This window comes from Neopelma chrysocephalum, unplaced genomic scaffold, assembly GCF_003984885.1.
Source record: "Neopelma chrysocephalum unplaced genomic scaffold, ASM398488v2 Primary Assembly neopelma1_77, whole genome shotgun sequence".
Lineage (NCBI taxonomy): Eukaryota > Metazoa > Chordata > Aves > Passeriformes > Pipridae > Neopelma > Neopelma chrysocephalum.
This window is the reverse complement of record NW_020897738.1, coordinates 9093086-9119997: the sequence shown is the minus strand read 5'-3', so window position 1 is coordinate 9119997 and position 26912 is coordinate 9093086. Positions and strand designations below refer to the sequence as shown.

Below are 26912 nucleotides of genomic sequence, written 5' to 3'. Positions count from 1 at the left end.
CACCAGGCAGAAGCATGAGCTTTGTTTCGAGGAGGTTACTGGGATTAGAGCCTCGGCCTCTTTGTGCTGTGCTCTGCTTCGCATCGCACTCGTTTTCGGGCTGGGATCAGGCACGGAAACAGCAAGTATGGCAATGTATCTCCTCCCATCCCTTGGTGGGTGTTTACATCAGTATGTAATACAGGCACCCTTCAAATGTCTCGGGACTCATAGTATTTTAAAAAGGAGCCCTGATGGGTTTCTCTGGTTTCAATCACTGCTTATGTGTTTTAAACACGAGGCCGTTTTGAATCCTGCGTGATAGCATCAGAAATATACCCATTACTCACAACCTGAGTCACCAGAATAGCACGATTATTTGTCACAAATAACATCTCTGCACAATTACTTGCCTATCTAACAACGCTCAGCATTTCACAACTTTTCCCTTAACTCGGTGGGCACATAGGATTATTTTTTCCTGCTGTGGCTTTCTTCTCTCCATGAAGAATAACCCTCAAAAGAAAAGACCCTATAAGCAATATTGCACTACTACCCTGATCACAAAAGCAGAGGCAATATTGATAGGGTCTCATCCTTAAGGTTAGGAAGCTGGATAATGTGTCTTGCGGCAGGTGACTGGAGGGAGCTTCATTCCATGCCTGCAAATGGGGAAGGGGTAAAAAGTTAGAAAGCTGTGCACTGCCCTATGGATGACAGCACCATGTGCTCCTGAGAGAGTGAGGATGCAGGAATGGAGTAAACCTCTGACCCACAGAATCTATGTATGGGTGCTATCCCTTTCTCCCAGGACATTTTTAACTCCAGAACAGATTTTTTCCTCCATCCCCAGTTCTCACATTCTTCTGTGCAAATTTCTCTCCTTTATTAATAGCCTCAGTCAATTAGCTGCCTAGCTGTTAGAGGCTGGGAAGCGTTATTTATTTGATTAACTGATAGTTGTATTTTGAACCTCTTAGTAACAGGCGTCAAGCCTTCAGAGAACTTCCTTTCTAGGGCTTTCCTACTTGGAGAGCCCAGTGTTTTAAAATACCCCTCCCTTCACTGGAAATCACAGGATTAAGTACACACCAAAAATTAGAAAGCGAAACAGGATCTCCAGGGCTGGCTCTCCAGCACTGACTTCACATTTATGCACACAGATTAAACAGTGTTTGGAGACGCACACGTGTTTTGCCCTAGCTTGTTTTGTTTGGCTTTTTCTTCTCTTCCCCCTCCCCAGCACCTTTTCTGTCCCAGGCTGGAAGGCACAATCTTCAACTGGGACTGGCTTAGTGCTGAACACACTAACAGCCACAGAAATGATCCCTAGGGAAGAGCTGAGATACCTCCGACTTCAGGGCTGCTTTGCCAGCTAGACTCTTCCTCTGCACTCTGGTTCCCAATTAACCTGCCCCAGTGCATTTGTCACATAGGAACACTTGAGAGTCCAGAGGAAGGACTCTTCATTCCCAGGCCATCCCAAACCAGGTCATGATTTTGACACATTAAGCTTCTCTTTCCTCAGTCTGCTTTCCAGTGGATTAAATAGGAGCGTAATGAAGAGACAGTCCCTTAATTCATGGATTCTTGGCTAATTTATCCATGCCACATTTATCTGGTCTTTGCCATTAGAGGTTCCTGGCTTTTAGCATGCTGGTGAGGCAGCCCTGCATCCCCTTTGATGTTGCCTGACATGCCAAAGAAAAAGGAGCTGGGCAAGCTCCATTCAATGTTTGGTTTTTTCTAATGCCCGATAAACAAAACCTCCAATCTGTCCCAATCCTTCCCTCTCCCCATCCTTTGTGATGCCTGGGGAAGAAAACAGGTATGTTTTTTCCACATTATTTGTATTAAATCTTTGCTTACACTAATTAGAAGGCTATATTCACAGAGATTGCTGAAAGCAGCTCAGAATTGAGTTTTATCAAACTTCTGTGTTCTTGTTACCTTGGCAAAACCTCAGGTTTAATCCTGCCACTGCTTCCTGACAATCCCTGCAACCTAGACATCCAGTTGGACTGAGAACATTAAAAAAGATGCAACTAGGCTCAGCCTTACCTTTCCATCTATTCTCATCCACTCTCTATTTTGTCTATTGTTTACCATGTCTTTTCCACTCTTCACCCTCGATGTTATCTCAAACAAGACTTGGACTTAATACACACAATTTAACTTCTCCAATGGCCCAAGAGACAAACCCACTGGCAAGCTGACAGTGGAAACACACAGTCTGCACATCAAGTGATGTTACTAATGCATGGATAGTGGGGGGGGAAGCACGATTTGATGACTTCCTCACAACTTAAGTACTTCAGTAGTTGCAGAAGCTACAACTGGCAAGGGAGGGTAAGAGATGTAATTAGAAACCTCAGCCTCAAGTTAAGTTCCAAGCAATTAAGTTACTTTATGCTTCTGGATCTGTGCTGAGAGCCTAGATGTGTCTCAAAAATGTCCTTATCTCTAAGTGGTGTATTGGCACAGGCCTCCCCACACCTTGCTTTTTTTTTTTTTTTAAACTAAACAGGAAAAATAAAAGACTGAATCAGCCTCGACTAGTATTCCAGTAATATTCCCCTGAGTTTGCAAATAATATGCAAAGCCTGGGTTGCACTATGTCCTATAGCAGGGAGACTTTCTGGAATGTATATGGGGGTTATTTTAAAATAAACGTTTAAACACGAGATTATGAAATGCATGCTATTTATACACCAGGAGGCTCAGCATCTCTAGATATGTTTAGAAACCTCTCTTGCCTTTAATCACAGTTAGAGAAACTAAATGGAAATGTCACCCAGACTGGTATGGAAATAGCATTTTATATGTTGCTCAATAATGGAAGCTTTTTATTTGGCAGTGCGTATGGGGAATCTTACTTTAGCGAGCCATTGCTGTGTGTTTAAGTCCCCTTTTTCTGATGTTAGCAGACAAATAGACTGAAGTGTCCTTACAATGAAGCCTTGGGATAAATGAAGTAGTGAGCTGAGTCTCTGGAGCTGAGAGGCCTCTGGTCCTTGTGAGATCAGACCTTGCCTTCCCTGGTTTAGCTTAGGGAGCCATTTCCCCTTCCCTTTGTTGCTGTTTTGTTTGCTTGTTTCTCTTGTGGTTAAAGATGTCACTCAGGGCAAGCAGGTTTTTTAAATTTTCATCTCAGTTGCAATCTCACAAAACATAGAAGGGCACAAAGCTTTGTCCAGCCTTGCTTCCCTGATCACTGCCAGTTCTCTAGCCTGAGGAAAGGAGACCATTTAAAAGCCATCTTGCAATTAAATACATTATATAGTCTACAATATATTTTCTGCAGTGGAATTGACACTATTACCAAAGGCCAGAGCAAACACTTTGGAAACAGCTGTAGGCTGAGAGTTGATTTAGAGTTTTCCATCCTGTTTAATAATTTTATCTTTGTTTTAAAACTGGGAAGTGTTGCCTTTTTAATTCCTTTTTTTTTTTTAAGAGAGAGAAAATTCTTAGCATTCCGGTCCTGGCTCCTTAAGTCTATCTAGCAAGTTTGTACAAATCTGTCCAGAGAAAAAGGGGATTCTTGCTTCCATGCAAGAGTCAACTTGTCCAAGTGTGAGAGACTTGAGAGAGTAAGGGTTGATAATCCTCTCTGAAAACATCACCTTTCCAAGTGCATTTCACCCACCAAGCTCACGGATTCTGTCACCCACAGCCACTTACCAATACATTCCCCTTCTCCTGAAATCAGGAGGGATTACACTCCAGAATGTCCTGCCATTTGATTCTTGCTTATAATATTTAGTTTGTGGGTTTCAATAACCCTTTTCTCAGCAGCAGTATTTCCTCGGCTGGCAGAACCCAGACCTGCGTCAGTGAGCTCCATTAAAAGGAATGACAGAGCTCCTTAAACAGCCCAGACTTTGTAACCCCACAATACGGCTTTTCTGCATGGTGTTTACCAGTGCTCTGCTGTCTGATGGGAAAAAAAAAAAAAAAGACGACTTATGGTTCTAAGTGCAGGAGGAAAATAGGGCTAACTACTATCACCCTGGAAGTGCCGATCCCACTGCTGGCCCTGCGTGTACAGAGCAAGTGAAAGGCCTTGTAGTTTCCTTGCCTGGGAAAGAGCATATGTGGGACTAATCTTGGGGTCCCCCAAGTAACTCTTTCCCCCATGGCAAGGGACAGACTCCCCTCACCACACACCCCACCTGCCCACAAAGCCCCCATCCCCAAGCCTGCAGGGGCAGGGGTTCGATTTCTCGCTGGGGCCCCAGCCCAAGTGTGCACAGCCGGGCCAGTGGCACAGCAGGAGGGGAAGCGGCACCTCCTGCCCCCGCCCGGCCACCTCCCTTCGCCAAACCACCCAAGAGCGGCCAGAGCAGGAGCGACCTTAACAGAGATCTAGCACTCAATTCAATGACTCAAAAAGTCCCCCTGAAAAAAAAAATCCTCTGAAAACTTAAACCATCTGATTTCACTTTCCGCTCCAATTGGTTGTGTAGCCAGGGCACAGGTCTGGCCTCCTCCACCACACTAATACCCTATGTGTGCTGCCTCCACAGAGGAGGGGTTCTTTTAACAAGTTTATGCAACAACAGGATGGAAGCTCTGCCGGAGCCCTTCCCCCCGCAGCCCGACCTGATTCCCCGCATTCCTCCCGCGCCCTCCCCCTCCGACCCAACTGGAGACAAACTCTGGCATCTCCACACACATGCAAATGGTTTCCCTTGCACAAATACAGACTCCTGAAGGGGCCTTTGCTTCCGAATCCCCCCTCTCTTTTTTTTTCTTTCCTCCACTGCTTTTTTTTTCCCCTGTTACATTCCTCAGCCAGGCAGGGTTAAAAAAAAAAAAAAAAAAGTAGGGAAGGGAGGGTTTGGAATGTGTAATCTCCATCCCAGGCCCAAATCTGCAGGGAACCTCGTCCTCTCCCCTCACACGCCTGGGGCCTGCCTTCCCAAGAGCTGGCACTCAGTGAAGGGCATTCGTGAGCTCCATTGCCCCAGCCAGAGCCAGGAGGCCTCAGAAGGTTGTCCCTTTCCCTCTGCAAATGGGATTTGGTCCTTGTCATGGCACAGGCCTTTCCTTGTATCACACGCCTCAAATTCCCCCCACGCCCAAGGGAGGTTTTCAAGTGTAGGGACCATATTATTTTTAAAGACATAACTTCATACAGGAAAACAACTATGCATCTATTCCCCCTGTGATTTCTCCACCTCCAAACAAGGCAGGCTCACATGTCTGAGAGGCCATCTTACAGCCCTGCATCAGCCCCACTAGGGCTTTCACTAGCACTTGTTTTCACTCACTGATGGGCTCCATGAGCACACACACACACAGAGAACAAAGCATTGCCCTGCTCCAGGGTGGCTTCCAGCTTCTCACTGGTCCGCTCTCCTTCTCTTCCTCCCTGGTCAGGGGCAGGAAAGGGCCCTTTATGCTTTCACTCTGGTCACTCTTGTGCTCCTATTGATGGTGTGGGGGGAAGACACCCCCCAGCAAAGCCCTTACAGATTTTGCTCTCTCCTACCTATTAGTTAATCAAGATTTAGAAGGAGGAAGAGGGGAAAGTGTCAAAGCTAAACAGGCCTCCCTGTTCTTTAATGCATACCAAAATGGACACTGTACTACAATGCAGAGATGGATGAAAAGAAAAGCTCTGGAGAAAGGGAGCCATGCCGGCTCGGGTTACCTCCACTGAGGCCTGGGAGTGCACTGCATGGGCCACCAGCACCGTGCCTCCAGATCAGGCATGGAGGCTTAGCCTTCTCCTCTGGGTGTGAGAGGGAGACAGGCTTCAGCTCCCCCCAGAAACAGAGGGACTGAAAAGGTGTCTTTTGTTTGCTCCCCTGTTCATTGGAGAATTGGAGTTATTGAGGATTCGGCTTCCCCTCATCCCTCTAAAATGGGACACGTTCCCCTCCTCAGGATGTGGTCCTCCATTTTCTGCCTCCCCATGGCTCACTCACCAGCACACCCCAGCATGGCTTGGGATGTGCTGTGCAATCTGAAAGCACTCGTTTACCTAGATTTGATTTCCAGTATGACGGCTCTCCCCACCCCCACCCTTTGCTCCCAAGGTAACAGCTCAAGGCTTCAAGAAAAAAAAAGAGAGAGGAAGGTCCCATCCCCCAGCCCTCCAAACCCCTTTCTTAGCAGCTGCAAGGGAAAATACCACATCTGCCTCCAACTACACCACGAGTGACAGTCACCATCATATTGTTATTTAAAGATCAATTCTGAATGCAGTGTTCCTGTTTCTAGGCCTACATCATCCCCACGTCTCTCAGCCTCGCTCCCCATTGATATTGGGAAGTGCAGGGAAAGATTGTCTTTCATACCTAAATAATAATCAATTTGGATATCTTATACTATTTTTTTAAAATGAAAATGAAGGTATCAATATTGCTTTAATCTTAACAGTAATTTCTCTAAAAGTGAAATACGGTGGAACTTGAAAAATACATCAATAGGAAGCAAAAATTAAATAGTGTGTAAATACATGTGTATATATTAAATCACTGAATTCTTTACACAACAGTAACATCCTTAGGCTCATAAAACTCTAATTTTTAGAGCAGAAGCAAGAAAATATTCAAAGCTGGTCAAGATATTTTTAAAGGTGGTGATTGCTCTGAAGGAGGACAAGAGGGCTTTAAAATGTGAATAGGCCAGCTTTTTATTTTACAACTTGGACACACAATCCCAGGCTAGTGGCAGAAAGGGCAATCCATTTTGTACACTGAAGCAGTCAAAATGGGGAACAAAACCCAAGGAATTTCCATACACACCACTCAACCCAAACACAAAATAAACAAACACATGGGTAGGGATTTTTTAGGCAATTTCTACATGATCTTGGCATTTTAATGCTAGTTCGAGCCTTTGTGGTGGAGGGAAGAAATCAGAGTAGGAGGCTGGTTCCCTACTAAAATGCATTAAATAACTACAGAATGCCATAATGTCAAGGGTTGTGTGTGCAACAGTAACTGATCATAAAGGATGTATTAGGACTGGAACCAAATGCTTTGACAATATTATTGCACTGCTTTATTTGTGCAGACAGTAGTGCAACATTGTCAGAGCCAGCGATACCAGCAGCCGCTGTCACGTTCTGCACAGCTGTCCCTGCATCCTTTTGTAAGGGACTGTTACATTACAGTGTTAACCACAATAACGTTTTTATGTTTAGCCCCAATAAAACTCTGCATGACAAAGTTTATTTGCAATCATAATTAGACAAAGTAAAAAAAAAACCAACAAAAAAACAACAACCCCCCAAAAAAGTTAGTTTAAAAAATGACAGAGAGAAAAAAAGGGAGAGAGATAGAAAAAGACCACTGTTAGTATGGCTTGTTAAACAAACCATTCAAGTCTTGTGCTACATGCCCAGTATATCTAGGCACGGCACGTTATAAAGGTTTTATACGATAAAATATTTTTCTGCAGTAACGGAGAATAAAACAACAAGGGACATAATTCGGCATCCCCAAATGTATGTGTTTCCATAAACCCCAAATTGGTCAGTCAGTGAATATGAACTACACAATTTAAGCAAATCACAGAAAGTGCCAACCCTTTCCAGTGCCTTCAGAAGTTTTCTTAATTGTGCTGTGATTTTATGATGGTTGACCAATACAGATGAAAAAAGGTGGGAGGGGGGGTATATACATATAGAATGGTATACATACACAGTACTTTGATTTGCTATAGGAAATTTTACAGAACAGATGAAACTTAGGTATAAAAATACCTAGTGCCTGTGCTTGAATCTCACATGCATCTGTGTGTCACCACTCAAAAATCACAGTATAAACACCACAGGTTCTTAGAAACAAATCATCAGTACTAAGTCCCTATAGACATTGATAAGGGACCACCTTGAACATAAGGGGGAAAGTTTCTCTGAGAGGAAAAATTATAAAGACATCATTATAAAATTTCAATGTAGATATTGTATGGAAGTCTGTAGAAATTAATAATTAATTACTCACAAGCTATTGGTAAACAAAGCAGGTAATGTGATGCCTTGAAAGCTCCCAGCAATGTTTGGAACGTATGTTTTAAATAGGATGTGTTTAAATTATTCCAGCCCATTTGTATAGACAGACACATCAAAATGTATAACCAGAATCTCTCTCCTTATTTAAAACCACTCCCACATTTATAAAACCTTATTTCACATACGTGCATAAATACACTGGAGGAGGCATCTATTTTAGGGTTGTTGCCCACTCTGAAGAGGGTGGGCTGCTAAAGGGGGTCATGTTTCTGCCAGCCAATGCCCTTTTAATATTGCACTGCTCATCATAATTGCCAGTAGTACAACAGAAAAAGGGCTCTGGACAACAGCATACTTCAGAGACTTTCCAAAATAAGTGATAAATCAGTTAGAAACTTCTCCAAATGATGGCCTTCTGTGCATGATTTACTCTAAAACAGATTTGTTACATTAAAAAAAAAAGGAGTTTCTTCAACAACCACATTGAATCAATGTCATTCTTTAAAATTAGATTTTAATATTTCACAAATGCATCTTGAATTAACTTCAGCAAGAGTTTAGATAAGCTTGCTTTAGGGACTTTTTTTTCCCTTACCAATTACAAATTTACTGCATTAGAGCATGTGAAAGCAAATACCAGAATTGGGATTGTCCTCCTTGCATTTCAGCACCCCAGTATTTTACAAAAGTAGGTGTATGAACTAAATATTAAAGACACAATAAGTTAATATCCTTTCTCTTGTCTTCATCTGAATCAGCTGCTAAAATATTTGGTATTTATGACATATATGCTTCTAGTAGCTTAAATTATTCACTTCTAATTGCTAAGGAAGTCTTGCTATTTCACACAGGCATCTAAGCAAGGTTTCAACACAACTGCAATTCAGCAGTGAGACCTTTAAAAATCACCTACTTGCACCACGAAAACATTACTATTATAATTTTTCCTTTTTCAAAAGAATATATGGGTAGTAAGGAGAAAACATCAGTTAATCATTAAAAATCAAAGATTCCAAATAATTTTAGCAATAAGTAACATTTAAAAGTCAACTCGTTAGTCTTTAGGCTTAAACTGTTTACCATTTACTTAAAGCTGGAAAACATAACTATCTGTTAAATAAGAATCACTTGAGAAATTATAAAATTCTTTTATTTCAAACAATGCAAAGGATTTCTATGCAAAGAAATCCAAACTTGAAAACAACTTTCCATGCACTGTATAGACAAGTAATAATTGTACTAAATGCTAAAATGAATTAAACTGATTTGGTTGTGGGGGAATTTGGGCTGAGTGAGAAAATGCACTACATGAATTGCAGTTGTCACTTTATCATAGTAGTACTAACCAAAAGCTAATTAATTTATAAATGTCCCAGCCCAGTTAGAATATTAAATTGTATCATTCTTATTTTATTATTACATTTCAGTTTTTCCTTCTTTTTTTTTAACAATAATTTATCCCTAATCCAGAAACCTAGGCTAGTTTGGAGATGTTAAAAAAAAAAAAAAGAAAAAAGAAAGAAGGAAAGAAAAAGAAAAAGAAAACTAGAAGAGTGTACGTTAATCTTTAGGAAGTGGGGTTTTTTTTAATTCCAGAGTCCCAGGTTTGTGTTTGAGGGTACGAGCTTTCCTTACACAACTCGAAGACCACACACTGGAGGGAAACGGAGCGGAATTGGGGCAAAGTGCAAGAATGCCAAAGAAACACTTTGGGCTGCGCACCCTGGTTTATTGCAAAAACTCTGGACTATTTAAGCAAAGCATTAGTTTTACGAGATTTATATATTAAGCCAATATAAATACTGGCTGGAGATAGCATGTGACTTACTGCCTCGCTCTTTGGGGGGCTTTAGTCAAAAAAAAAAAAAAAAAAAAAAAAAAAGACGGAGCTTCTAAAACAGGATCTTTTAGCAAAGCAATTCTACGTGCTATCTAGAGAGACAGGAGTTTTGCTACGTTTAAAAATGGGTATAGCATTTTGCAGGAGGAGCGCTGTGGCACAATGAGAACGGGCAGCACCCGCGAATCCTCCCGTGAAACAGCCCTCAGCGCGGGCTGGGGGTGGGGAGGGAGCGCGCCCGGCCCCGGCGACAAGAATTTCATTCGTGGGGTCCCACTCCATTTCTCAGGACTGTTTGCATGGGTGAAACGGTTGAGAGAGGAAGACGGTTAAAAAGAAAAAAAAGCTCACCACTATCTAGAGATTTCCAGCCCTGCCCGCCGGCATTGCTTCTCCCGGCGCTACTCCGCGCTCGGCGCACGGGTGATGCGCCCCGCGCTGTCCCCGCTCCCTGCTCCGCTGCCGGCGGGCACAGCCGCCCCTTCCCCACTCCTGCCGCTCCCAAGTTTTATCCCCAGCTCCGCTGCCGCCCTCGGCGGCTCCGCCCGCCCGCTCCTTTCAACACCTCGCATCGATCGCACGACAGAACGCAAACCGACCAGCCAAACTTCACTCGGGGAACCGCCGCACTTACAATGCGGGAGGAAAAGCCTCCCGCACCGCGGAGAAACCTCTCCGGGGAGCGCAGCCGGGGGAGCCTCCTCACGGGAGGAGGACGAGGGGCGCCGCTGTCCCGCGGCTCCCCCCGCCCTCGCCTCGCCCCGCGCTCCCCGCCAGGTCCCCCCGCCCCTGCCCTCTCTGCCCGGGGCGGGGGGCGCCCCCGGCCGCCCGTCCCGCCGCCGTTCGCCCCGCGGGCCATTGTCAGCGCCGCGCCCCTCGCGCCCCCTCGGGCCCGCGCTCCCGCCATTTTCGCCCGGGCGGGCGGATGCGGCCGTGGGCGGCGGCGGCGCCGGCGGGCCCCGGTCCCCGCGCGGTACCTGCGGCACGGGAGAGAACGAGGGGTCCCCGCGCCGCGGGGGGGAAAGTTGCCAAAAGAGGCGCAAAAGAGGTGGCGGGAGCGGCGCGGCTCCGCGCCTCTCTAAACACCTCGCCCGCCTCCCGCCGCCGCCGCCCCGGGCGCGCCGGGGCGCCGATCCCTCATCGATCGGAACGTGGGCAAATCCTCCGGTACCAACCTCATGGCCTCCCCGCTCCAGCCTCCATCTTTGACTAGTTGACATTCAGCTCCTGCCTGACCAGCTCCTCATTAGCATACCTGCCCGCCATTGGCTCGCCCCTGCGCTAGTCTTTGCCACCGCTCCCGCCATTGGCTGCCGGGGAGGATATTTAAAAATATTACCCCTTCGCCCATTGGCTGCCCCGTGCCGACGTCACGGCACGCTCTTTATTTTAACAATGAATGCACAAACACATTCTTCCATTCACAAATTTTTTTTTTCCAGTAGTTTGCCCGCCTTTTCTCCAACTACATTTTCATTGAATTTTTTGTTTCAACTGAGGGGGTCCCCGGTTGTAAACAGATAAATCAAAGGCGAGCAGAGGGGGGACCTGAGCAAATATTATTTTCTCTCTCTTTCTCTCTTTTGTTCGGCGGTGCTGGTGTTGGGGGAACAAAACTGATCCCCAGCCGTCCCGGATCGGAGAAGTGTGATCGGGGGGGAGGGTGCCTTGCCCAAGAGGTTGCAGCTATTTTGTGTCTATTTCGATTTCAAAGCTGGACATCTTTCCCGCAATTAGAAAAGCAACCACCGCTCGGGCTAAACAAACCGCTAAATTAGTCAAGTTTAGAATAGTAATTATTGCTGTGGGTGAGGAGCGTTCCCTGGGGTGCTCCGTGGGTGCGTGCCCAGGGGGGAGCTGCTCCGCTCCCTCCTGCAGCGGTGTGGACGGCCACGCTCCCCTCCCGCTCCTCCCGCAGCCGCGGGCTGAGCCAAGCAGGGGATTTAATTGTGACCAACTGGAACACACCAGGTCACTCCAGTGCACTTTCATGGCAAGAGCTTTTTCTTTTGTACACGCCGTTGAGCTGAAATCAGGCGATATCAAAGTTTACAGGCTAGGGAGGTGAGGTTTCCAGCACTTCTCTTGTCCTGCAAATACAAAACACAGGAATCATTGAAACATTCATCAACAAAGACTGAGAGAGTATTGAGAGATAGTCCTTCTCACAGGGAAAGGTCTTGGTGAGTCTTTTGGAAAGGTTTCTGCTGTATTGTTAACTAACAAACTCACAACTGTACAGTTGTTTCCCTTTCCAAATACATAGTTCCTCAGTTCTTCAACAGTCGATTTCAACAGATGTTTGTAAAATGAAAATGTTTCCATACATCAGTGAGACAAACTTACCAGCAAAGGAACTGGGTAAACTGTGAAATAGTAATAAAGTTTTGTACACTTTTGTGGGGATAAAAAGGTTTTTTTCCCCTTCAACTGTATTTACTGGCATTTTATTAAGTTACTTGTCTTTTGGGGAAAAAAAAAGAAGTATATTTCTTTCTAAATTGTTGCATTATTTAATTTTAAAATATCCTTTCCTTTCATTTGTTCACTATCTTCATACCAAATTCAACCCCAAAATATAACTTTTGTTGGTATGAACTAGAATTTTACATTATACAAAAAGAAGGATATTAGCTATTTTAAAAAATAAACTAAACTTCCTTTCTATCTATTCTTTGGCTTAGGAGTTGGTTCTGATTTGCATATTTTCTCCATATATGTATTCATATATGTGTGTAGCCCCCCATGCACAAACATTGAACCCAAGTTGTAAATGCTGGATCTGGGTACTAATGGGTGGGGACTTGGAGCAGTGGATCTCTGGCAGTGTTTTTGGAGATGGGAGAGAAGGGCAGTGGGCTGTGAAATCACACATTCCTGTCCAATGGAGCTGAAATAATGGTATTGTTCTCTGGAAAAGAGGTTGCTTTTCTCTTCTCCATTCTTCCCCTGATCTGCGGGGACCTGATTGTGCAGTTAATCAGCAAAAAAACGTTTGATGTAAGGCAGGGCGTGAATTCAAAAGGGCCAGGGGGGATTCAAGAGGGATTCTTCTGTCTGTTAGAAAACGTTTTTCTGATTTCAAAATGGTAGACATTTGAAAAGCTGCACTGGTCTGTCTTCAGAGATCCGAGTTAGTAGTAGGTACCAGCACTAATTATATTGCTTCCTTTGTGGGTTTGACACTTTACTGCTGGGGAAAAAAAAAAGTAGATATCTTACAGCAAAAAAGGAAGATGTTCTTCCTGGAGCAAAGGTGAACTTCTATATCCCCTCAGTTAATTCCTTCAGCTTGCTATCAGTCGCCAGAGAGTTTCCTTATGCCTTGCTACACTTTTAGCATTGCACAATTCAGAGTAAAATAAAGCACGTGAGGAGCAGGTAAGAAGTTGGTTTTGTAGCTCTTTTTGGTGACCTCTGTCCTGAGTATGATATCCACCTCCCCAAATCTTTGAACAGGGAGCCTTTCCTGTCCCACGCTGAGTTCTCCATAAATCTTTACTTGCCAGTCTTGTCTTGAATGCCAAGAATACTTGAAGCTTGTTTCTTATTTCAGTGTGCTCATTTTCCAAACTTTTTAACAAAATGCTTTCTGCCAAACTTTGCTGTTGTATATATGCAACATCCTGCTATCTTTCCTATGCACATCGTCTATACATATGTGAATTCATTACTATCCCTTTACTTAGTATATTATTATAGCTACACAGGAAATGACACATCCTAAAGAAAGACAACTGCCTTGGATATTCATGTGAAAAACGTGTAACTTTACAACAAACTCCGAACAGGTTTGTCAGTTTAACTTTGAACAAACTGCAAATAAAGTTAATGAAGGGTCCCAACCGCCCACCGTCCATCCCCAGATCCAGATTTGTCACTGTGTGTCACAGCCCTTTCCATGTGCTCCTGCCTACTCCGTGAAAGGAGACTTGCTCTGTTGTAATGCTGAATTGATTGATTTAATTTCTGTGTTTCAGGGCTGGGGGACATTGGGGAATTCTTTGGATATTTTTTGGTGGTGTTTTGCCACAGATGTGCAGTTGTGCTGTCCCCTCCCATTGGAAAGGAGGCTGAGGAAAGTAATTTGTTCTGCTGTTAGTTTGCTTTCAAGAAGGGCTTCTTGCAAGCATATAATGCTGGAGAAGAATGGCGTTTTTATCATTTTTAAACATCAAGGAGGGGAAGAAGAAAAGCTGATTTTTTTTTCTGCAGATCTTGGGGTGTTTTTGCAGTGTAACTCAATCTGATGTCACTGGGGGTGGAGTCTCTGTTGGGTCTGCTTAAACTGGAGCTGCCTCTGTTCAAGGCCTTGTGACTGAAAGTTCTTAAATCTGTGGCAGACAGGCATGACTATTCCTTAATGAGACCCCCGCTGCAATAACGTGTTTTTTATTTTAATCAGCTTCTTAATGCTATTAATTACGATTTCTTTCATAACACTCTTCCCATCTGCAGGGTTAATGCAGTCCCACATGAGCAGCATAGTAACACACCGCACCTTTACCATCTGTGTGAAAACACATGTACAAACTCTTATAAAACCTTCTTAATTAGGTCTTGAACATACATACGCTTTGTGGGTGTGGGTGACAGACAGAAACAAAGAGAAGAGAGGAGGGCAAAAAAATTTCACAGAAGTTTCCAAAGATATTTACAAAGGCAGTTATAAATTAACTTTAAACTTCATCCTTGTGGAAGATTGCTACATTTAGGAAGGATAGATTTGATTTTTATATTTTGTCTTTTATTCCCAGGTCCCTAGCTGCAAACACTTGTTTCTTAGGACAAAACTATAAGTTTGGATTCAAAACTAATTGATAAAACTCCATGGGAGACAGGAACAATTAGATTCATAAAATGTTCACACGGCAGCATTGACTATTCATGTTTAAACTTAAACAGATTGGACTTTTGGTCTGCTTCAACTTCAGAAAATCAGTACCACTCCTTCTGAGAGGCTGGAAATCAAAGACACTTCTGAGCTCAGCTAAAAGCTATAAAATTCTTTTCTCATTTAGCACAGCTACCTTGACTTCTTTTTTAACACACTAACTTGAAAAATTAAGTGGACCCTTAATTTAAACACTGATCTGGATGATCCTAAAACTTACCCCTAAAACATGTCAGATTTCACAATTCCCATACTTTTACCCAAGTATTTTACCCAAAAAAAAAAAGTTTTCTTTGAATGGACTTTCATTCAGACCCATGAGAATAAAACAATTTAAAATTATTCTGTGTATGCCTGTCTCTCTCCACGTGTCTACATATCACTGAAATTCAAATTGTTCCTTTATTTTTTCCCCAGATTCTTACAGTTTTTCAACAAATACAACTTGTTAAAGGATTTTTTAAGTAAAAAGAGCAACTAAGCAAATAAAAAAACCCCAAAACCCAAAAGCTCTATTCACAACAAAAAAAGCATCCTCCAAAACGTTTTAGTAATTTAAAAGTTGTCAGAAATGATTTCTAAAAGTTTAAAATGTACCCAAATTCACCACTCCCCAACCACATCTTTATTTAGATGGAGCAATCGTTTTAATGTGATAAAAATGCAATATTTTCTTCAGGATATTTTCCTATCTGCAGGATCGAAAACAAGAAAGGCAGAGAGATCTCGTTCCTTTCGCTAAAAATAAATAATCTTAATCATTTCCTAGCTAGCAGATGGCCAAAAATACCTTACATGTTTCCATAAACATATCCAATCGATAGCTTCGAAAGTGATTGAAAGTAACCGAAATGCAGTCAGCCCAAAGAACTCAGCTCTCTCCCGATCAAACCTCTACAAAGCAGGCTCTTGTGCTCGGCTTGACAGTGTCCGAGAGGGAGGGGAGCGTCAATGAGAAAACCAGTCACTAAATGCGAGTTATGAATGAGGGATTGGATGGGAGGAAAAAAAATAAAAGGGGGGGGCGGGAAGAGAGAGGCAGCTAGTGCAAAAATCAGTTTAATTCCATCGGGTTTACATGGATGTGATTTTTCCCTCGATCCCACCGCGTCTGCGGACCCGTAGTTAAACCCATCTTAGCCCAAACCCCGACACATATCCCCGCTACAGGAAAGAGGGGCATTGTGCTCCTCGGCTCACATTTTCTTCTCCCCCCTCTTTACTCGTTCCCCATCTCTCCCCCCTTCCTCTTTTGTAAATCAGAACGAGGAGGTTTTATAGTGAGTCTAATTCTCACTCCCTCCATTTCCTTCCTTTCTGCATTTTTTATCCCCCTTCTACCCCGCCCCTCCCCTGCCTGCAGCCCTGGTATTGATTAACCACTTCGCTGCTACCCCTCCGCGCTGCCGAGCCCCAGCCGCTGCCGAGCCCGGCCCAGCTCAGCCGAGCCGAGTCCAGCCGGGCCGGAGCTGCCGAGCCCCGGCTGCCCCAGGGCCGCTGCCCCAGCGCCGGTCCTGGCGCTCCCGCCGCTCCTGACCAGCCCTTTGAAGTCAGTGGCACTTAATGGAATTTAATGAGGCTGTTGCAGCGCCGGGAGTGCCCGGCCGGCTCCGGGCGCGGGGAGAAGTGGTCAAACCATCCGCCACCGAGCCAACAGTGGGGGGTTTCAGCAGCGGGGTGCAGCCCCAGGGACTAGGGAGCGATGGAAAGAGGACTGTGAGGCAGCCGGGGGAAAAAACCGAGCACCGAAATAGTTAATGGCCCCTGGATGCATTGATTAGTATTGATGGCTTTGGTAGTTTTAATGGATTTGTTGTTTGTGGGAGGTGGGGAGCTTTTGCCTTGCTTTGAATTCTAACCCCCTGGCTGGGAGCTTGCTCCTAATTGCATGCACAGCATTCCTTCGGAGTGGGTGGTATCACCTTTTACTGCTGCTCTCTTCCACAGGGAAGGCCTGTAAAAAATCCCTTTCATGTGCCCGAAAGTCAATACCCAGGGCTCTGGATGGCTGCTGTAAAAACAAAACAAAATCCTGTCCCTCCCCCGCCAAAAAAATAATTATATAAATAAATATATATATATATAGGGAGAGAGAGAGAGCAGAAAAGAGTCCCAAAAGAGCAACTCCTGCCTGCAGACAAACGGGGGAGGGGGGGACAGTTGGCTCCTTTTGCCAACCCTGGGCAGAGGTAGTTTCAGGCTGGTGTGGAAAGAGCCCCTGTTTTTACAGCTGTTGGGGACACTTTCTAAGGGGGCTGCAGTTTGAGAGCTGGAGGTTTCAGTGTGGTTCTGGTCAATAAAAATGGATGTGGCTTGAAAATGCCTGCGCCAGTGGCACGGAGGATGGAGGGTCAGGAGCAGTGCTTAAAAGGTTAAAAAGGACTGGGTGAGTGGGAAGTTGTAGGGTTATGGGTGGAGTTATCCACACTTGTAAAAAAGGCACAACAGAGTAAAAAAATTCATCTTTCAGTTAATGTCAGGACGAAGGTAAGAGTTGTAAGAGTGCCGTGCCTTGCTGTGTCCAGCACTGGGCTTTTGGAAACAAAAAATTGAGAGATTTTACTAGGAAACTGTTACACCAAGTTTATTTTTCATTCTATACCCAAACTGTGCAAAAATGATACCAGTCTAAGTTACAAGTGAACTTCACGTTCACTTCTCTCTCTGCTGGATCTTAATTTCTTTAGCACTGAGGGGAGAGAGAGCGATTGTTAAGCGTTTAAAAATCCATGCAAAATAAATCAATGTATTTCTGCCATCTACATTTCAATTCAATAACATCGTTTTCATAGAGCTATTTCATTAGGATGGAACAACTCACCTGTAAGTAATTACAGCTGACTTGCTTTCTAGCAGAGACCAGTACAAGTCCAGAAAGGGGATAAAGGTTAGCTCAAAGAAATACTGCAGAGGTTTGGCATGGGTATAAAAGCAAATAGCTGTGTTTCCTCCTTAGAAAGCAAGCAATTTTGAGTCATCATTTAAAAGAAAATTAATATCTGTGCCTTGAAGCTTCATTTTAATCTAAAATTTAAAAGCAAAACCCAGCTTGGAAGTGTTTCATCAGTAAAAGGTAACGTCTGCACCAAACAGAAAAAAACTCCAAACTAACAAACAACTCAAAGTTCCTATAATAATTGTTTGAGAAATCCACCTTTCTCAGATTTCACACAGGCTCAAGCAGTCAAATTGTTTGATATTTGTTGTTGTAATTATGCTTCTTGTTGAAATTGTGTGTTGGCACTGAGTTACATTTGTTTGAAATTAGTTTATCAGTGTAACACTAACTTAAGAATGAGTTTAGTGGTTCAAAAGTGCACTACTTTGAATGAGATAATTTAAGTGGAGCTGTATATGAAAAAAAGCCCACAAAAAGTACTTTAAATTAATTTTTATATCTAATACTCACTATCAAATTTAAAGAGCATGTTTTAAAATATAGTTTAGTATAAAATTTTACTTAAATCCCAGTTCAAATGCTTCCTAATTTTATTTAATGATTTTTTTTTACAGCAAACTGCCCAAACATTTTGCATTAATTCATACTAATGTGCAACACTTATTTTTATCTCATCCAGAATATGCAATAGGAAGGTTTCCAGGACATTTTCCTTTTAGAAAACCCCATATTTCTTAGCAACAAACAAAACTTTAAATAGAAAGAATCTTTTTCAGGATTAACTAGTTTCTAAGTTCATCCTTTCAGCATTCTACAAGCTTTCATACAGACATTTTAAAACAAAATATTGACAAAATAAAACGCCTTCCTAAAATCCCTAGGATGAGCTCATCTTGGAAATTCTATTGATTTGTACTTTAAGCTCTTTTTGGAAGAAAATTAAAAGGGTCATTTTGCTGTAGCAAGCAACTAAAATGTGCTTTGAGACAGGGAGGGAGAGAAGGGAGTTGGGCTGTGACAGATTTGAAACATTTTTTTAGGAGAGCGCTACAGCTACAAAACCTGCACTCTCAGTGTTTTAGGAGTTCACTCTTTGTTTTAGTGTCAAGAAGAACATTCAGATTATTTTATTTTATTTGTTTTTTAAGTTAAGACAATCCACAGAATTTAATCAGAAGCAAAACACAGGATTCAGTTTTCCGTCTTTCCAAATCTGTTGCTTAGTTGTTTTTTTTTCCAAATAGTTAAAAAAACCCTCAACACCAACCTAAAACAAAATAAAGTGAACTACTTGCAGTTCAGGAAGCATGAGAAAAGGATGGTTATTTCCTTCATTCACTGAATTCACCTTAACAAATTATTTTGGAATTTCATTGTTTGAAAACTGAGACATATTTATCTCCCAGACATTTTATGGCACTAATCTGTTTGACATTCAAGAAAAGTAACTGAAGAAAACCACTTCTTTCCTCCCCCCACCGCCACAGCAGAATTTCCAATTGATATGATTCTGTTAGCCCTGACCAAACAGAAATCAGTGGGGTATTATGGGAGATTTATCTAAGGGTCACATCTCACAGGGTCACATCTCACTTCTGATTCAAGAATTTATATAAAAACAAATAATTATTTGTTATGGTACCTGTAAAATAGGTGCTAGATTTGAAGATAGTTGTGTTTGTTGAGGTGTGAGAGCAGTGTCTGGGCAGCATTAGTAGAGCTTTTTGTTTCTCTGCTAAATTTTGATATCAACCTTTCCTTTTTTAACTCTGATATTCCACCACTAAACACTTGTGCAGATGCAGCTGGTACATTTAAAAGGAGCTGATCTATACGAATGGAATTATGAAATTATGGTTTAATTATCAAACTGTTCAGTTCAAAGGGCTCATGAAGATTCAGCTTAAATTTGGGGAGTTTTAGGGGGATGAACATGTGGCTGCGATCTCAGTTTGACTATCTCATAAACTGTCCTTTCAAAATGAAATAGAGAACTGTAGAAAGAAATGTTCACAGCTTGGCTTGGCTACTGAATTGCAGTCTAGAACTGAATTGAAAACTCATCTCCATTGCTTTTACTTGTTAACCAATATAACTTTGTTTTAAGCTTGCAGCCTTAGTGAAGGTTTCCAAAGTTAAATTTAATCTCCGCATGGCTCACTAGTACCGGTGAAGCTTAATTTTAAACAGCATTTATTAAAAACTTTGTTTCAAGATTAATTTCCCCTTCCCTTACAACTTATATGGTTTGCTCTTCTCACAAATCCCAAACAATTAATATTGGCATTTTGTTAAATTATTTTCTCTCAAGTTTTATGCCAATTATTCAAGACCATCACAGATTAATGGTTCAATTATATTTAAAATATCACTTGTAAGCACACACCCAGTTTCCAGGCACCTCTTGTTAACCAAGCAGAGCACCTACCTTTCATTATAACCTAACATTCCTCATCACTTGTAGTGAAAGATACTGAATTAGTTTAGCAAGACTTTACTGGCACAAGAGGAAAATGAAAATAAATGAATTAACAAGCCCTGAAAAATGATCTTTGCAATTACAGAATTTCTTTGCTTCATATCTTACACATATTGTGCATTTAACCACAGGAAAGTGGTGGTGCTTAAGGTGTAAAAGACCTTTTAGAAATATTTCAGTCAGCGCTGCTGACTCTTGAGCATGTTTATGTTTGCCTTTCATGTCAATGGGGGAAAAATAGCAATGAAATTTTGGTGTTTATACACCTTACAGCTGGGAAGTCCTGGTTAAATATACCAATCTGTAGCTGGAAACATTTATGCAAGAATGAGAGCTTCTGCGTGCTAATTGAAATCTGTACCTGGAAAATAACAACCCACAAGAAGAACTGATTTTTCAATTGGAGCTCAAACCAGTCAGGAGCCTGTGACCAAACCCAAGACAAATTCAGATACAGTTCTCTATAAACACTCTCTCACAGAATAGGAGCTTTTTCTATTGGTGAAGATTGTAGAATTCATCTGTTAATATCAAACAGATAACAGTGTCTTTTCAAAACATTTAAACATATTCCTTATCCACAATGTTATCTTTGTGACTAAATTATTTTAGTAAATGCTGCAGGGAATATGACATTACTTAACAGAGTGCAAAGGGTCCCTGTTTGTCTCAATCCTCTGAGTATTCCTTGTAGTGGACTGAGTCCACATTTAAAACATTCAAATGCTTTTCCCCAAATGACATCAAAGACTGTTTAAAACAATATTTGGATGATCTGGAAGCAAATGTTTGAATTTGGGAAGGAAGGGGCAAATGTAACCTGTGCATGGTCGCTGTAGCACATTACACACGTTCTGAGGTGGGCAAAGGTTGTCACAGGGCAGCGCTGCTGCAGAAAGGGGAAAAAAGGGCAGCAGATTCAAATGGTCAGAGGGTGTTGGAAGGATTTCATGACTAGGCAGAGTAAAATTGTGAGGCATTAGCACTACCTTCAAGGAAGGTTTGATTTTTGTGTGGACAATACTAAAAGGGAACTAGAGATTCTGTAGGACAGAATCAGTTCACCAGTTCTTCCAAATACTTGATTTAATATAACCTGTAAAGAGGTGCATTTGCAGCAGAAACCAGAGACAACACCTTCTTTGGACCTAAGTTCAGAAGGAAACTACTCTGGTGCTGTGAACACCACCAGTATCCTTTTAAAAGTCCAGATTTTAAGAGAGAATTTTCTCTGTTAAGACTTGACAGCGGAAACTTCAGTCATCATTATGTTTCAGCTCAGACAGTTTTTCTCTTTGCCATGTATACATTTAAGAGAATAAAGGTGTAGATTGACTGTGATTTAAAAATAAAAAACAAACCAACAACAACAACAAAAAAACAAAATCAAAAACACAAAACCAAAAACAACAACAAAAACAACCCAAAAAAACCCCACTACCACACCTTAATAATATTTTACACAGATTATTAAGGTTTCTTCCAAGTACACATGTAAACTTTGTTCTGTACACGTGTAAACTTTGTTCTAAGAGGGGTAGACTAAAATAGAGTATCAAGTTTGTTTACTACTTTTACCTGGCTCTTGGCAGGCCTGCCTTGGCTTCAGTACAACTTTCAGAAGTCACTGGCATCCTAAATTTACTATTTGTTAGCCTGCTGGAAAAAAGTAACCAGCTTTCTCTGCTGCTCATATAGAGGATGTGCACTCTTTCCTTTACTATTTCTCATTTGAATTAAACATTTCATTAAAAGATTTCAAAAGAAATCCCTAAAAACTTTGGGGTCATTATGTGACAGGGTATTTGTTTTTATTAAGGGTATGTTAAACTATCCTGATCCAAATAACAATCAAGATAACATCTCTTTAAGCTACATTAATTCAGACTCTTAAATTCCAACATGTATATGGCAAAGTGTGCAAATTAATAGCTAAAGGATGTTGTGCACTTAAACCGCACTTTGAAACAACAGACCATTCCAAAGAGATTGTACATTCTCTTCCCATTTATCTGAAATTAATCAAAATTAAACAAATTCTCAAAATGTCAGAAGCGATTGTAAAAAAACAATGCATTTCAAACCTCACCACCGAAACAGTCATTATGTTTAAAGGAAATCTGTGATCTGCAACTAATTAGGAGCAAAATGGTTGTAAAATATTTAATTTGTGAGTAGCATTTTAAATTCAGTAACAGCTATAACAAAATGGGTAAGTAAATGACATTAATCACCCCTGCTACTAAATTATCGCTATTTTGCTTCTAGAACAGGAATCAGGCTGGGTGATGTTTTCTATTAGTTAAACATCCATAACCCAATGAAAGCCTAGGAGGCCATTTAACTAACAGGGATTCCAGCATCCTTGTTGTTCCTTTATTTTGGGTACTTTTTAGAGGTCATATAACTTTTAAAGAGTCACCCCTTGATTTTTCAGCAGAGGTAGTGAGCGTTATTTTCCTGATAAGAGTTATTTCAGACAGGTAGAATAATATTTCCTGCAGTGAAGACTAAACACCAAGCTCAACTAAAATTATTTTAACAACTTCATAGGCTAAAGGAAAATACTGCTCCCCATCTTGCAAAAACCTTTTTTTTTTCCTTTTTGGTTTTGTCTCAAAGAAGAATAATTTTTGGAGGTTGTACTAAATAAAACAAGTGATTATTTTCCACAGTGAAGCTATTGTTTCACTCAAAATGTGGTATCTTGTTTGGTTTTAATAAATTATGGCAAGTGCAGCAAGTGGGTGCAAGTGCTCAGCTCCTGCATTCCAAAACACTCCTGTGTGATGTCTCTTGCATGATCTAACAGCAAGAGACATATGGTCTCACTCTCACCTGTTTTCCAGGTTTTTATACCCTCTGGCTGAGTATTCTCATTTCTCATTTCATGAAAAGCAAAATTGTATTTTTATGTATTTTTGAAAAAGAAAATAGACTCATTTTTAAAGCCCATTTTAATTCATGAACATCTCAGATTAGATTCAGCTTCTCAAGATGAATTATTTCCTGCTTTTCTTTCTTGTAAATATCTTCTGCCACCAACCACCTTCTGCAGATAAAACTTTACCAATTAGTCATTTACAGACATAAACTCACAAGGCAAAAAACAGCCTTTGCAGTTCTAGGCCCCTTTGATGATGATGATGATGTTTACAAATGCTTTCACTGCTGGGGTAGTAATGTGCACTTTGCCATTAGCTCTCTGAAACTGTTCGACACACAAAATGTGCCTTTCAGCAAGGCAGATGGTAAGAAAGATTGTTCCTTTCATTATGAGCAGGACACTTATAAAATAAATAGTAGCTGGGGTGAATGTACCAAGTTCTTCAGACTGAAAAAAGCTGTCTCGTTCAAAATGATTTCACTGGCTGAACAGGTCACTCATAAATATCTATCCTGGTGAGATTCCCACTATTCCTGCATTGCCACTGTGCCTCCCAGCAGTGGATGAGGTGGGGGGTTCTGGTGCCAGGTGCTTCACATTGTCATTGTAAGGCAACCCTTGTATATGAGATGTGACTGAAATCCTTTTTTTCTCTACTGTGGTTTCTTCAGTTCCTATGAAAATTTGCAGTTCCATCCTTATTTAGATGTCAAATCTAACATCAGGACAACAACGCTGTCGTACACAACAGAACAAAAGTTCTGCGTTTGGTGGTGATACAGGAGCTGAAAAGGGTTAAGTCAGACAACAGAGACATGAATAATCCACACTGCCTGAACAGAAGCAGAAGTGGGCTCCTGAACTTTGTGGCTTGCAGGAAGGGTAAGTGAGAGAAATGTCAGAGCCCAAACAACTTGCACTGATTCAGGACAGGAATAGCTGTCTCAATAAAGGAGAGAGTGGGCAAAGTTTATCCTGTGCAAGCACCACAGGGTTTAGAGCCCTTTTATTGTGGCAGGCAGCCTTGGCTGAACAGCTGAGTGTCTATTTGGAGTCAGGCAGAAGAGGATATGAGGTAGGTTGGCTCAGCTCCTCTGTGCCAGGGTGCACACTCTTACTCTGGTTTTCCTTTGGTTCTTGGCTGGGACCAACCATTTCCACTCCTGTGACTGCTTTAAAGTTCAGGCAAGGAGTTTATCCCAACGCAACCAGTTTTTGTTTTACAGATGACCAGGACATCATATCAATAGCAGGCAGCATGTTTTGCTTCTCCTCTCAGTACCAGACACTTACAGAAATGTGGAGATTAGAAAGATGAACAAGCTGCCCTCTCCTTTCGCTTCCCCGCCACGCTCTCCAGTGGTCCACAGGATTACCTAAGCACCACCTGAGTTTCAAGTTTGTTTGAATATCTACCAAAATATTTTAATACCTAACTTTTCTGTTTCAAGACAAAGTAGCTAGAATGAGTGAAATTAAGTCTTTGACCCCATGGTGCAAAAACATCTTTGTTAGATTTCTAATCAGTAAATTAAAATGAAAGTCAGAGGTATAGTGATCAACTGTAAGAACAGAACTAAAACTAGGGGAGGTAAAAGAAGAAAACAAATTATTGGGATGGAGGGATGAAAGCATTTTCCAGACCAGCCTAAAAACTTTCATACAATGGCATGGAAAACAAAGACTTCAGATGTCTCCACAGAAGGAAAGAGCAGGTTTTCAAAATTGTTCTCCTAAGAAAGCGAAAGAATTTGGGTACTCCTTGGAGAGAAGTTGTGTTTTCCTTTTCCTGTGCTGGACAGCCATCCCTGGCACCTTGGACCTGGCTCAGCTGGGTAAAGAGGTTCTGAGGAGGATGTTTCCACATCTTTCCTCTGGTCCCTTGATCCATCTCCCTGTGGTAGAACATCCCTCTTGTGAGATGAGTGCATCTTGGATGTGCATGTTCATGTGGGTTTAGATGCAAGGAGAGAAAATGCTCAGAGTAATACCGGTTTCCTGCGGGTCTGTCACTAGGACACTTGCTTCCTTTTCAGAGGATAAAACCACAGGCAAGTCTTACCCTGATCTGTGCTGTACTTACATGTTCCCGGGAAAAGCAAACATCTTGATCCCTACTCCTCATGACCATGTCATCTGATTAGCTGCATGTAGGGCATACAGCTGTCCACTCCAGAGAGGAAATAGGAGAGGGAGCTGAAGTTTTGATCATGAATCTTATAAACTGTCTCTTGGTCAACAGAAAAATAAATGAGAGGATCCTTAGAACATGGATCTGCTTAAATACATGTTCTTAGCACTTGATACTGAGATTGCTAATGATCAAGCACCCTCATGCTTTCATAATCTGGCATGTCCGCACTCCAGGCTTCTTGGTGTTCAGTTATATCCTTTTGTCTCATGTTTGCAGCCAATGTAGGACAGGAGTTCCGTGGCTGAATTCCCAGAGAAACTTGTCACTAGAATTTGACTGAGACCTGTCTTCTCTGAAAGAGGAAAGTTGCTGTGGGATTCTGGGTTCAGCCCGGGGCTGGACAAAAACATGGTCCAGTCTACTGGCAAGTTTTCACTTGCCTTCCCTTTACATTATTTCCAAAAACCTCTTAGAAATTAAACAATAAAACATTGCATTGCATTGTAGAGTCTGATACTGTCTCCACTGATGCACATCTGTCCAGTGGGACTCTGGATCAGCCCTGCTGCTGTGTCTCTGAGTACTACTGATAGGAATGACAGATATTTGCTACTCCTTGGGAGGATCTAAGGAAACTCCTACATGACTCCTGTGATATCCTGTCATCAGAGGAACATGGGCATGGCCACAGTACACCAAAAGATTAATCTATGTAGGTTTGTCCCAAAACAAAACACTGATCTAATTTAATGTACTCATAGAAACTAGGGATGGGGAAACCTTTCTTAGTCCCTGTAGTCAAACTCCAGCTATTGCTGGGGCATCCTCTGCAGAGAGATGGTGATTGCTTTTCAGGAATCTTTCAGCAGCAGATGGGAATTCTGAATGGAAAATGAGGACTGCAGAAGCCAAGTTTCATTTCCCATACTCCGCACAGACTGTCAGTAAGGTCAGATCTGGGAACTGACCAGATTTAGCAATACTGTCAAAGGTAAAGGAGTTTCTATTTTGCTGCCTGGGTACCAGCTCAGTGCTTTTCTGTACAGGTTTGGTTTATACACTGTGTTTAAAATGGTTCATTTGTCATATTTTGAGAAGACACAGAGTATCACTCTTTGAACATGGAAGGCTGATTAATTTCTGTTTTGGACACTTAATTGAGATTAAGAGCTTGGAACGGTTTCCACCTAAAAGTAGTGAGACTTTTGCTGCTGGTTTTGAATGCAAGTAGAAATACGCTGTCAGTATATGTCGGTGCGGTATGACAAGTGCACCAGAGTACTAAAGAAACATATTTTCTGCTAAAGTCCAGAACTGAGGTCTGGAGAGCTTCCAGTTCCTATCCAGCCAACAATGTCTCCTGTTGAAATCACTGATGTGGATCAGTGTGAGGATTGAAAGTCTGCTTCTGGACGCAACAGTTTTCATCGTGGAGACTGCGTGTGTGTCTCAAAGGAGAATATCAATTCAAGTCTCAGGACAATATCCTCAGTGCTTGCTACTGTCCTCAGTGCTTGCTACAAGGTGATTTGTTTTTTTGTGGCAAGACAGAAGACCAAGATATCGGTACCCTATTACAGCTGGCCAGGGAAGGGCTCCCCAGGAAGGAAAAGAAGGATAAAGAGAGTTAGAACATGCGTTGCCAACAGAAAGATGGCACTCACTAGCTACAGACTGGCCACATTTCAGAGCAGTGTCTTGCTGTTCCCTGTGCTCTCGAGCAGAGAAGAGATGCCTTCCTCCCATCCTCCTGAAGAAGATGATGTCCACTCTTGCTCTCTGCCACAATTATCACTTCAGGCCAAAAGTTATTTCAGTTGAGGATTATTTC

The 26912-nt window shown here is 42.1% G+C and overlaps 1 protein-coding gene and 1 long non-coding RNA gene across 3 annotated transcripts in view; one reads left to right on the top strand and one right to left on the bottom strand.

The window, feature by feature from the left end:
* Positions 1 to 26912, top strand: part of TOP3B (DNA topoisomerase III beta) — a 90107-nt gene that overhangs the window by 18233 nt on the left and 44962 nt on the right. The gene's annotated exons all lie outside the window — the stretch shown is intronic.
* Positions 40 to 10992, bottom strand: LOC113970529. The gene is made up of 3 exons (XR_003535194.1): positions 10964 to 10992; positions 3664 to 3916; positions 40 to 641 (listed from the first exon to the last, which is right to left on the bottom strand). It is a non-coding gene; the product is annotated as an uncharacterized LOC113970529 (long non-coding RNA).